This window comes from Nelusetta ayraudi, unplaced genomic scaffold, assembly GCF_046127955.1.
Source record: "Nelusetta ayraudi isolate G7.1 ecotype Tasmania unplaced genomic scaffold, CSIRO-AGI_Nayr_v1 ptg000042l, whole genome shotgun sequence".
NCBI classification, from domain to species: Eukaryota; Metazoa; Chordata; class Actinopteri; order Tetraodontiformes; family Monacanthidae; genus Nelusetta; species Nelusetta ayraudi.
Genome location: NW_027466092.1, coordinates 14101171 through 14115053, shown reverse-complemented (window position 1 = coordinate 14115053; position 13883 = coordinate 14101171). Strand labels below are relative to the sequence as shown.

At 45.5% G+C, this 13883-nt stretch overlaps 1 long non-coding RNA gene across 1 annotated transcript; it reads right to left on the bottom strand.

Annotated features, from left to right (window-relative positions):
- Positions 1–11587: 11587 nt before the first annotated feature.
- On the bottom strand, positions 11588–13049 carry LOC142894254 (uncharacterized). Its single transcript, XR_012927800.1, has 2 exons — positions 12922–13049; positions 11588–12543 (listed from the first exon to the last, which is right to left on the bottom strand). It is a non-coding gene; the product is annotated as an uncharacterized LOC142894254 (long non-coding RNA).
- Positions 13050–13883: the final 834 nt, after the last annotated feature.

Genomic DNA, 13883 nt, shown 5'->3' with positions numbered 1-13883 from the left:
GAGCAAACAAGATGTTCATATTGGGAAAGAGTTTCGGGAAGAAAGCAAGAGGGCGGAGCCAACGGCAGAAAAAAAAAAGAAGCAAAGAACGGAGTGGGAGGAGGATCATTCGAGAGAGAGAGAGAGAGACGAAGGAATTAAAGAAAAGCATGCCAGAGCAGCGTCTGTTCACACACACACACACACACACACACACGCATCTGATGGGAAGACCATACCACGCTAACCTTTCATCATCTTGCATCATCTTATAATGTTACACAGCCTGGTAATGTGAGTCTCGGCAGTGACAATAATAGTTAAAGCAGGACAGCCTGTGGGAGTCGTGTGCACACTGGAGGACTCCGTTATGAAGCCCAGTCAATCACCATTCAGCCTCTGAAGACCACTGAGGGTTGCAGGGGTCTGCTGGAGCCTCTCCCAGCTGTCATAAGGTGAAGGCAGGGTGACACCCTGGACAAGTCGCCAGTGCATGGCAGAGCACCAGCCAAACCCACAAGCATCATTATGTTTGAATGGGTCACAACAGAGTGGTAGAAATATTCATCCGACCTGGTTGGCTCGGTTACATCCTGGAGGAAAATGTGAGGATTTAGTCCAAACCCAAGACGCAAACTGTAGAGAGGCCTTGCTGTGTCTCACCTGAAGCTCCTGCCTCCTCTTCCTCTTCCTCTTTGTGGTTCTTCTTCTGTTGGTCGCTGCAGCAACTCCACGTTACTGCCCCCTCCTGGATGGAAACACACACCTTTCCACACAGAAAAAAAAACAACAACTTCTGGTGGGATTGCCAAAGCACCCTTGTGCACCTGAATTTTATTGAATTTTGTAAAAAAAATAAAAAATAAATAAATAAATAATAATAATAATAATAATAATAATAATAATAATAATTCGCTGTTTTTATCAGAATTATGGAGTGATGATAGTGTAATGATGACATCCGCTGTTGCGATGAGACCTGCTCAACAACTGATTACTAGTTTAGCAACAATCTTACGCTTAGTCTAATTCCATGACAAATTCGAGTTCAAGCCGTTGTCAGGCTTAAATGTGCATTTAGGATTAAAACTACAGCGAGGGTAACCTTGCCATATAGCATTTTTCCAAACTTGAAAGCTCAGTTCGAAAGCATTTTCAGTGGCAGCAGCAACCAGGCTTGGCTCAGCTGTGGCAAAAGTAGGGATCAGCACATTCCAAATTGAGTCGCTTTGCACACGGTGAAAGGGTTAAATGTTATCAACAGATGATTTCTTGGAAAGCAGGTCTGCAGATTTCCCCTCCCACTATCACAGCGGATCGTCCAATTTTCTGTGGCGCTCATGTGAAACCTCAGTCTGGAAAACCATCCTTCCAGGATATCCAACAGCACTTGAGGGATATATTCTGCGCAAACACCAATGCCCTCTCTTCCTCGCCCAATCAGCCGCTCCTGCACTTTTCCATTGTTGATTACGGTCTCTATTGCATCCTCATGTGTTTTGTTAGGGAGTTATTATTATGTCCTGTGCGTTTTTTTTCTTTTTCTTTTTTTCTTTTCTTGCTGCCAGGTGCAAAAGAAACTGTTGAGCATTAAAGTCTAAAGTTTGAATCCTCTAAAACGGCCAATCTTTTCCCTCATTACTGGCCAACATGAACGCACAAACAACTTGTTTGGTGACCAGGGCAGAATAGAAAATTGTCTGCTTGTGAAAGCAATATCAGACAGTATCAAAATAACAGCAGATTGAGCTTTTTAAAGACCCAGAGTGGGAGATTTAGTCCCATCTTATGGCCAGAAAGGGTATTGCAAACAATGTTAAAGAATAACATAATATTGTGAAATTGACAAAGTTGTTAAATCCAGACTTCACACTGATATAGAATCAACATAAACAGAACAAACATGCTTGTCAAGACTGATGAGGAAATGGCAACATTCCCAGAATGTTTATTCCAAACCAAACTGTATACACCATGTTAGATGGGAAACAGCCACAGAACTGTACCCGCTCCCCCACCCCCGACTACCACCACCACCATCATGATGTGGGGCGCCAGTCCACGTGTGGGAGTGGAGTCGGAGGAGGTGAGGCGGAGGCTCATGAGGAGGAACCTTATCTCACAGTCCCGGATATCACCCTGCTGTTCGCATCCTTCACATGAGGACACCAACATTGGTGCATCTGGATTTGTTGTCAGTTCCTCCTGAACTTCCAATTGTGCATGAACACACACATATTCTAAAACTCTTAGTTTGCTGCTCATCCGTCATCAATTTATATGAATCAGTTATCAGTTAAAATGTGATTACAGGTCTCTTATTTGGTCTCAACAAGTGGAGGAAATGAATGCAGCCGCCACTTCCCCGTCGTCACACGTAAAGTCGCTTGAAGTAGCTTGAAAGGAAACAGGAGGGGAGTTATCCGTGAATGCATATTTGTCGTGAGATGAACAGTCAGAGCCGTCACGGTTGACGGTCTCGTCGCTCCATCACCGCTCACATCGTTACCTGCGCCTCTCCTGGATGTTATTTTAGAAGCATGTGGACGCTGTGTGTAGAGGGAAGCTGCTACTGGCTAGCTGCTGGCAATAAACAGAAAGAGGCCAGCTGTCAAAACAGATAGGGGGGTGGTGGAGGAGGAAGAGGAGGAGGGTGAAGGAATTCTGGGATGCACCGACTCCCCCCACCCACTCCCCAACCCCCCACCCTGCCCTTCCTCAGCCAGGAAACCCCCAGCGGCTTTCGACTGGAAACCAGATCTCTCATCTCCAGCCTGCATGTAGCGCTGGGATGTCCCGGCCTCATTATCCCGCTCATTACGCTCCCCTTTTATCCACCAAACACAAATACCACCCCCCCACCACCACCACCAACCCCTCGATCCTCAACCCCCACCCTACATCTTTGACTGTCTCCCCCTTTCTAGCGCTTCTCTCTTTTTCCCTCACGACTCACTCTCTGCCCCCCCCCCCACCCTATGATGCAATCATCTGCTCATTAGTCTTTGTGACTGACGGCTGGCATTGATGTGTGAGTGTGTGTGTGTGCGTGTGTGTGTGGGTGGGAGGGGTTGTTGACCAGTCACTGCTGGGCGACGTCTTGAGTTCATTTTTGGACCCAGGCTGAGGGAGAGGAGGGTCGGGTTGACACTGATGGCAGATTGCTGTTGCGTAAATACGTTTGTGATGATACAAAACATTTTAGCCACCCGATAACCAGAATGTTTGTAGACAAAACACTTTTACACTAACATTTTTAGTAATTTAATTCATAATTTCATAATGCCACACAACAATGTAGATGAGGACGTGCTTGCGTCCTGTTTGGGGTGAGAATAACATTTTTCTGGGTGTTTTTCTCTTTCATTTTTTTTGATAAATCGAAAAAAGCTCCGGCACACTGCTCGACTCTCTTCCTTTGGTTTTTATTGCAACGTTTCGGTCAAAAGACCTTCATCAGGCATGATGATTGACTTCAAGTCATATTTGTGATGAATTGGTGCAGAGACAGATTCAGCTCATACGTGCTTTCGATCTTCTCGTGTTGCACTGCAGGGATGGCTGTTTCAGCACCGTGCTGCTTAATTCAGAGTTCATGGAAAGAAGGACGCCTGCAGCCAATCAAAGCCGTCCGTCATCAGGCTCCGTCTGGTCCAAGTAAAACACTCCCAAACTTGTGTGATTATTATAAATGTGAATAATTGTTCATTCAGTTGTTCAAGCCAAACTGCAACAGATGCATCCACCCCCAGAAGGAAACCAGATCGGAGGTTGGTTGTGCAACAGCAACGTACATTCAACAGATTCTGATGCAGATTTCAGAGTCACCCTTCCAAACCTTCCAAACCTGAACGCTGCAGCGTTTACCTGAAGATCAAGAGGCGTCAGACTGAAGACTCTGGTCATCGCTGCCCCAGGTCAGGTCTCGCTGTCAGCCAGCCAAGTGAAACCTCTTGACTTCTGAGATCTGTAAGTGTGCCCCTCACGCAGTCAATTAAGACATGAGGGATGGGCAGTGGGTGAAGGAGTGAGTGTAAAAGTGAAGGGGGGAGAGTGGCAGGAGTAAGATGGATGAGGACAGTGAGGGATGGACGAGGGGGGGGGGGGGTGATGGTGATGGGGTGGGGTGACGTTGATTAATGGGCCTCTCGACGTGCTCGCCGTCTGTCGCGATGGTCACCAGCCGCATTTTGACAGGCCCAACTGGAACTTAGCAAGGCTTGACTCATCCCACAGCGCAGTCATAAGATGAATATTGGCCACGGTGATCAAAAGTCCATCCTCACAGCAGGAAGGCAATCATTTTAAAGGATGGCGGTTTTATTTGCACGATGAGGAAAAAAAAAAGTGTTATTGTGGTTTTCCATTGTTGGGAAAATGATTTCAGACTGGGTGGAACCTGAGAAACCAGTACCATTATTATTCTTCGATAAAAATCTGTCCTTGATTTAAAAACACAATGTAGACAAAGATATACTTGACTTTTGAAACTATTAAAAAAAGAGACTTTATAAAACAATGTGTGGAGGAAAAGACAGTGTTGACCTTGATGTATCCTTCTTTTTTAGCTAACCCTGAATTTTAATCTAATCTGTCTTTGATGTCATAATTTACATGATTTATTTGTGATGTGAGCAGATACTTACGTCCAAATTTCACCGCAGTTTTGCGACATTTATTTCGCCCCTGGTGTGAACGGCCCTTTACACAGAGGGAATGTTTTTTCTCACAATTATAACCCTCAACGTCCTCTTGAAGACCGTGACTTAAATCCTTTACTGTCACCGACGCGCCAAAGCACCCCCACCCACATCACTCCCCATCAGCTGTGGGGCTCCGACGAGCCCACCCTTGACCTCTGCCCTCCCGGCACTTCCTGTCATTAGCCAAGCAGATGATGGCATCCTGATGACATCACCGCTCGTCCATCATCTGCCTAACTGGCACGTTGCCGGCGTGATTACAAGGCCCACTGAGTGATTGGTGATTGTGGCGGGACATTGATTGTGGGAAGCAACTCTGACCCTGTCGCGTGGTGCCGTCGCATTAAAACCTGATTACCGCTTAATGTGGCGACCTTGACACTGAACCCTGACAACTGAGAGGCTTCTTCCACTTCCTTTTTTCTCCCCGTGAGGCGTCTCTGCTGACCCCTCGCCGCTCTCATCTTTTCCATTACCTCCCTCCGTCTTCTCTCCATCCTGCTGATGCTGCAGCAGAAGCTGCCTCGGTGACAAGGCTCGGCGCCCTCTGCAGACTTTTTGCTCTCACGATCATCAGCTGCTCGAGAGCGGACATTCACGTCGCGGTTTAATCTCCTTGTGGTTTTGTACTCGTATCAGACTATGCAGCTAAAAGCACATCACCAACCACAGTTGCATGTAATGACAGTGTTTGTTGTATTGGGAGGTTGAAAGTGACCCCTCCCCCCAGTCTGACTTTCAAGTAAAATGTTACTTTGGCTTCCATTTTTTTTTCCATTTATTGCAATTGATTTTTTTCTTTTAGATTTAGACCGCAGTCACAGCCTTTTCTGGCTTCCGCTTGCACCCTCGTGGAGCTGCACCAACCGCAAAGCCAGGAGAAGATACTTAAAACTGACCCCACACCCGGCGCAACTCTTTTAACCTTTCCCCCAAATCCTCCCTCAAGTGAAAAATTTGTGGAAATGACTACAAATCCCCTCACAATCCTCTTTGGCTCTTCCCCTCCTTCTGGTTTGCAATCTCAACATACACACATGCACGCACGCACGCACGCCCGTGCTTGCACATGCAACTCCTAATGCAACTGTGTTTTAATGCTTCCAGCCGTAGCGCTCGCAGCGTATCCTCCCTTCATTGACTCTCCTGTGTGTCTTTCCACTCAGAGCCAAACTGCTGCTGTGGGCCAAAACACCCTGTGACTGGACAGAGTGGACAGGATAATTGCTGTGGGTGAACGAGGGCCCAGAGATTCTGCACATTAAATTTTAATACTCTCAATGATGTATTGTACAAAAATAAAGAATGTTTACTTTTTTAACAGAAAAGCGTTTAAGAGGCAGCACGTCTTGTGCCGTAATGGAATGGCGCGTTTGGAGAAAGTAGCAGCAAAGGTCCCATATTTGGCAAAAATCTCAGTGCTTTCTTTCAATAACAACAATGATATATGGCTTGTCTTAGTCGTAGATGAGAGAGGTCCGTCATTTACTTCTTTTCTTCGATGAACTTTTTAGAGCATGCAATACCACAAAGCTCCTGAAATCAACTCTTTGTGATGTCACAAAGGGCAGCAATATTTCCCTATGGTTAGTGAACCCATGAGAGGCCCCAACTCTTCGATCTTCCAATCATGTGAAAGGTCCAGCTTAAGTGTTATCAGGAAGCTAAAACTGAGCACTAACAGGAAGCTGCAAACAAAGGGCTAAAAGTTAAATTTTCTTGAGAATTAGGAGTTTTTTGGTGGGATGGTTAAATTACATGACACCAAGGACTGAAAAAGACCTGAAAAATAAAAAGAAATGTGAATATAAAAACAACACAGCACAAATTTATGAAACTGATCTTGCTGCTGTGCTGTACACGTGAGCATGCAGCTGATAACGACTTCTGCTGATTATCTGGAAAATGACTTGGGGCTTTTCTGTTTGAAAACAGCTTCATTAGTTGACGATGGAGAGGAAAACTGTTTCGACTGAGTAACAATCCTCCATGGACGACCGTCTGACAATCAAAAAAAAAAAAAAAGAAGAAGAAGAAAAAACACAGCCGGTTATTCCGGTAAATTTTCTTCCCTTTTTCCGATAAAATTAGTACTAATGTGAGATGTCAGCTGCCTGATGAGATTTCAGAAAAAATGAAACATAAAAAAAAAAGCCACTAATCATTGGCGGAACATTGGCCTTTGCATGTTTGCTTAAGACTGCCACGCACGACGATTCATACCATTAAAGATCAGCCGAACCCTTGGCAGAGGAGGGGAAGCGAACAGAGATGTCAGTCCCAGATTCCCATTTGTGATAAGTAACAATGAAAGCGGGTGGATTCCGCCAGGACAACTGAGCAGAACAGAACAGCGGCATAGAAGAGAGTTGACGACGGTCCAGGAGATAGCTATTATCCCCCTCACCTCCCCCTCCCTCTGCCGCTCAGACGCTGTTGCCCAATTCAATCAAGCCGTCGTGTGTCCAAACTGCAATCTGTGGTGAGCAATGCTCTGCCAGTAATGGCACTCTCGCGGGTCTGCAGACGGCGAACGCCAGTGCCAGTTTTAATTACGGGACAACCTCTCGGATTCCCAACAGCTTTATCGCTGCTAATTGCTCCTGCTTCGAAAACCGCGTTGTCGGGCTAGCGTCGAGCTTTCATTTTGGAAGGTGCAGAGAAGAGATAGACGAGTGGGAGCGTGAGACTCAAGGATAGCTGGTAAAAAAAAAAAAAAGAAAAGAAGGGGGGCACAACAAGGGACCACCTCTGCAGAGGCTTCACGTCTCGATCATTAGACAGGCGCAGCGGAGACGTTAGCGTTATCTGAGGGGCATGGAACATGGTAATTGGCTGATACAGCTGGGGAGATGAGATCCCACGGGAGAGAATGGAGGGAAGCTTCCGGGGATGCGAAAATAGGAATATTCATTATGCTGAAGGAGTCTGACAGCAGAGTGAGGGAAAGTACTAGAAGGTGAAAACTGGCGGGAAAACTGCGGAGACGGGAGGAGAGGATGACACAACGTCCTCTGGAAGGTCAGGGAGCGATGATAGGCTTTGCAGAAAGCAACCGCTTGACTGGATGAGATAGCACCAGGGCTGTCCGTCAACCTGCCACTGCAGCACTGCTGAGCACATGTCCGGCAAAACCCGAGAGCCTTTGGAAGCCTCGTAACGAGCAGCAGGATGATGAGGTGCCTATGAGGTAAAGGTATAGATGGAAAGAGGTTGGAGGGAGGCTAGAATGTCTCCGTCCTGTCAGCTCTCCAACCTCCAACCAATACGCCTGGAGCATTTTTATGACTTCTTACTTTCATTTCCTCGTCCTCCTCCCATCAACCTGAGGCAATGTAATGCCTTTGGTTGGCTTTCAAGAGGAAGTATGCAACATTTTCACAGCAATTATACAGCTCCGGCATTGTTGTTGTGGTTAAATGATGTGTTACGGTGAGAATGACACTTTGGTTCTTTGCTCACCTCACGTCCCCTGGTCAAAAACCACCCTCGTAAGATCCGATACACCAGTTCTAACTCTTCTCAGTCGGCTCTCGTTTCACAGAAAAATAGATCATCAATGGAGCTGCTTGGAGGCACATCGCCACAAACACATTCTCCAGCCAGGTATACCCAAGGAAAACAGAATCACAGAAAACAGAAATACATTGCGATGGAGCAGAGTGCAGAGAGCACAAGCAGCTCAGTAATCTGCCAGTTTACTGGGAGTCAACACACAAAACACCTGCAAATCTTGTACTGTTTGGACGGGAACTACTGTCTGGTCACTTTTCTGGCCCTTTCTAAGAGGATTTGGGAATGAAAGTCCACGCGTTGGTCGGATTGTAATCAGGCCTCATTTACATGTGGAAATGAACGGATGTAGGTGAAGCCCTCTGCCTGGGGAATGTATAACTGCCGTTTTAGAGCCAAGACTGAAAAGATATTGCTACGTTTTTAATGGACTTTCATCTGGGACGGCCAAATAGCTCACAATGTTTCGGGGGCTTTACAAGTAAACCAGGGCTTGTAAACAGGAACTTGATGGACTCATAAGGCCCTTATTTACAACACAGTTGTGTTACCTGCCATCCTGCCAAACAAGAAAACTCTGGCAGCAAAGAAAAAGAAAATAAGCCATTCCAGTTGCTATTATTATGACTGAGTAAAACCTTTCTTCACTGTTTATTATTGTTTATGCTTTAGTATTTGCGCCTATCAAAACAATCAAACTTATTTTTTTACTGAACATAGCGCTGGTAAAATCCCCCACCCCTCCACCGCCACTGGTTACGTGCTAGCACATGGATGCGTCACAATGGAAGAAGTCACGAACAACATCTGGTGGACATTTTGTAAGGAGTCAGGACCTCTTTTCTTTCTCCAGCTATTTATTTGTTTTCTGCTTCTTCCTCGGGCTCTCGTCATGGTGCACAGATATGGTGCAACTGAAACGGTTGACTTGCAGTGACCTGATGTCCGATAAATTGTGGCACACTGCCGATGGAGTTTGGAGGTGGTAAATTCACCCAGAGTAACCTAGAATTTGTTGGCATAAATTCAAGTCAAACATTGTGTCAACAATCATTGTCACATAAGGAAAAAACAGATAAATGTATTAAAATCCCTCACAGACACTTCCTGTTGGCAAGGATGCAATACGAGGTTCACCTTCGCATGCACACACATAAATCAGGGTTTCCGATGCCATGACCAAACGGCACCTTGACGTACGACCGTTGATGGAAAAGCTCAGCCCTCCTCATAATGTTGCTGGAACACGACAGTGTGGCGTCTACTGAATCCTTTCTGTGGTGAGGAACTCAGAGGTGTTTATTAGCCTCCTCTTTAAACACCGACCAAAAAACAAATCCAAAAAACACCTCCACCCGGACTGAACTTTCAGTATCTTCCGCCATCAGCAACTCATAACGTATGTGATGGGATGAGTTGGGTGGGTGGGTGGATGGGTAGGTGGGTCGGCTGGTGGGTGGGTGTGGTCGAAATGACTGAGAGGTGGCAAATACTGCTGGAGCCTCGAGTGTGTCATACTTTCCAGTTTGAAGAAAACAAGTCTATTTGTGAAGCCGCCACAGGAGCAGAGCGTACCTTTTGAGAGGAGTGTGTTTCCCCCCTTCTTGAAAAGGAGTGGAGCGCTTGTGTGTGCATGCGTACGTGTGCACATGAGTGTGTTTGTGTGTGCGTGTGTGTGTGTGTGTTTGCCGGAGCCATTTTGGTGTCTGGCTGGTCGGTTTAATAGGTGTTTCGGTTGTCATTGGCTCACACAGCTTGTCATTATCTGGTTACACTCAGACGTGAACTGAACAACTTACAAAACACTTGCAAAACACTTTGACTTATTCAGCTGTTTCATCAGAGCAAGACTCAAATTAAACACAATGTTCGAAAAATAAATACAAAAATAAATAAATCTCCTCATGCAGAATTTTTGCGTTACACATTTTCTTGGTTGCCAGTGCCCCTTTTCTTTCTCACTGGCGACAATCAGTTGTCAGTATGTGAGAGTGAAAACTTGAAATGTGTGTTCGTTTGTGGGACAGGGGTAATAGGACAGAGCAGGAGCTTTAAGGCTGTAATTTAGTTAACCATGAGATTGTAGGCGTATCGGCAAGGCAGAACAAATCGAATGTCACACTCTGTCTTTTTTCCAGCAGTGGGATGTATAGTTAGCGTAATGGCCATTAGCCCATATCCACATCCCGAAGCCTCAACCAGAGGGTCAGCACTACTTTAAATTGTGCCCACTATAGGTTTTTGGTATGAAGCCCTTGCATGTGACTAAAGGGCAACGAAAGAAGAATCTATCACAGAACATTTTCCACTTAAGCAAGACGAGGAAAAAATAAATGTCCGTGAATTGCTATAAAAACAATAATGGCATTACAAACGGAAAACTAGGAGTTCCAGGCAGCCAGCTATGGACACCAAAACCCAAAATGGGCAGGTAGGATACATAGGTGGATTTAAAATAGCTTCTTTTACAGTGTCTTAGTTGTGTGTGTACTGCGCAAGCTTTTGGAAGAAGAAACACGTTGCCTTGTGTAAACGCGGCGTGGCTAATTTGGAGAGTCGCAGCCTTCACTTGGAGTTTATTTTTCGTCCGTCTAAATCTCCCAATTTAGTCCCGTGGCAAAAGCAGATGTAAAAATATCACTTCCGTTTCTTGCTTACATGTGACCAAAAAATGTGACACGTGACTGCAGAATGCGCTTAGAACTGAAACAAAAAACAAACAAAAAAAAAAATCAATAAATAAGGGTGATAAAAGTGTCCTCATTATGGAATCAACATTAAGATGCATAGTTAAAATTGACATCAAGCCAAGCAAATTGTTGGACTGGTGGCTGTGAAGAGTGTTGTTGAGATGAGCCAGTTAATCTTCAGTAAATCACATTTGGAAGCATTTAAAAGCATCCTGGGAGTTCTGTAGTGCAACTAGGGAGCATTTGAAAGGGGCCACAAGGTCTGGCCTGCATTGAAGAATCAGCAATGTTGAAACTTCGGAAAGGTGAAAAAAAAATAAGAGTTTCCTTTCCTCTACGATTTGACCGGAGTTGAGGTCTATTTCTTGCAGCAGTCTGGTCTGTGAAGTTGCTGAGCTCAGGAACTCTAACAACATGATCAGCGGAGACGACATGACAGGCAAAAGTGACTCAACTGCCCTGATTAGAGAGACCAGGGCATGAAAACTTTACGGAATAAACGGACTTCAGTGAGATCATGGATATGCTTCCATTGTGTCTCGTGGGTTGGTCGGTGACAAGTATTGGGAAAGAACTAATGGCAGATGTTAGATGTTACAGCGCAATATGCACACAATTTTGTTTGCAATATATTTTTGGACTACATTTGATACATCTACTGTTTTTGGCTGTGTTGATTTAGCAGACCACAATTTAAAAAAAAAAAAGAAGTGATTTTAACATCTAATTAATGGCATTTCAGTGGATTATTTAAGCCATGAAAAAGTGTGTTTGTATTGTAGTAGATATAGTGTAGATTACATGGCATGATCATTCAAAAAAAAGCACTTTTTCACCTGCAGTATCAAATGAGATACACAGCGACATCATCAACATTTGTCATCAACATTTACTAAGTTGCATAACTCAGTAAATGTTGATGACAAAATGCTGATTTTACCAAATCCTCTGCTACTAATTCTCCAAATCACGTTGAAGAAATAAAAGTGTCAGAAATGCATGTAACAAATATCATACTACAATATGATACTACAATGTTTTGTAGTAGTTTTGTAGTCTGGTAGTTTGGTGCTCCAGCAGAATCCTCCAGATGGAGAAAGTAATTCAGTAGGTTCTTGATGGTCCGAAGGCCAGTGGTGGTCACTACTGGCACTGACTCAGATAGGAAGCCAGGGATCAGAGGGCTACTGGGGAAAGACAACCTGTTCATCTCCTTCCCTAAAGGAGCAGCTCACAAGTTTTGATGATGATGATGATGATGATGATGATGATGATGATGAAGAAGAAGATGATGATGTGACTCGGTCAGTGGAGCTACTATAAGACTGACAGCTGATGAGTCTTACCCAGATGGACAAGAATACCTACAGTCATCCCGCCCGCCAATCTCACCTTTCCCCTCGGAAAGAGGCTTTAAGTTTCTGGGAAAAATCCTACTGCATTTGCCGCCCTGTCCAGTTCCTGATGGCTGGCACGGCTACCCGGGTAGATGACAGAGGGAAGGAAAACAGGATCCAGTCGGCCAGCAGGACAAGGAGAGCGGGACGGAGGTGTCTCCGGGAGAGTATAGGGTTGAGCGCAGGATTGTCCCTCTGATTGGATGTCATCTTCCCCCGCCCCTCGTTTCTTTCTCACCTCCTGCAATTGCATCCGATCCCCTTCGCGTGTTTACAACACAGGAACAGAGCTCCTGTTACTCCTGTTAAAGCAGAGCCGACACTTCTCTGGCAGTGTCGGCGTCTCTTCTCTCTCAGCAAGCCTTAAATCAGCGCAAGTTGCACCATCCAAGACCCAAACGCAAAACACACATGACAACAGGATGCTAGCGTGTGTGGTGGTGGGGAGTGGGGATGGGGGAGGTCGGAAAATTGTTAGTTTTTTATGAATTTTTGGAGGGTTTTTTTTTTCCCATTTTGACTCCACTTCTGTACATACGATGTGCCATTACTGCTCCGAGGAACGGAGGAGAGGCTTGGACTTGGACGGTGCGTCTAAACAAAAGCAACAATGGTTCTTATTGTCGCGCCTGCTCAAACTCACCCACGCACCCTTTGGCAGGGCATCACCAGGCGTAAAGTCGATTTGGCGGATTTTACAAACTCAAGCTCTGCCCTTGACCCTGTGACATTATTCCGTTCACTGCGACTTTTCCCGCGACGCCGCGCGTTTTCCCAGCCTGGTTGGACAAAAGGACGAGGGGAGGGGGATGGGAGAGTGAGGCGTGGTGGGGTGGGGTGTGCTCGCTGTGAGCAGATGGGAAAAAAACCCAAAAAAGAATGGATTTTTTTTTTTCCGTGTTCCTGACTATTTCTTTTTTTTTTTTTTTTTTTCCAAATGCGTTTTCTTAAATATCAATCCATCATTGGGCTTTCTTGGAGCTGTCCGTTCCCCTTCTCTGCCTTTGGTACGTGTGAACAGTGATTACTGGTGGCTGCCCGGCGAGCGCAGCCCTCCCGGCTGGCACCAGCCGCCCATGGCTGCGGCAGCAGAGTGCTTGTTTAAAGCTCAGCATGGTCGCCGTTGGAAAGCCTCGGCTCGTTGTTAGTGGTTAACCGAGGGCTCCCTCCGGGGCTCTGCGCTCACTCATCATTCTGCCAACCTCTCAGTGAATTGTGTAAATTTTCCAACGTCAGAGATTTACAAGTGATCATTCACTAATATGTGACTGCACGCATTCAGGTCCGATAACACAGAGATTATTACATTTCTTTTTAGTCGTCATTCCCGGCAGCCCAGAGATATTTCTGAGACATGAAAGCAGAGCTCTTGCATGTTGCAGTGCACTGCATGACCCTCAGCAATCCCACTCATTGAGGGCTTCAGTTTTCTTTGTGAAAGGTGACTGTTGGTGGACGGTGATGAAGCTCTTCAGTCAGCCCACTAAGGTGTTGTTTTAACTTTTGTAGCAATTTTCGCTGTTGATGTCTCTTTGTTTTCACATTAATCCTTGTTCATCACTAGTCTCTTTGTTTGATAAGCTTTTTATGCATTTGGCTGT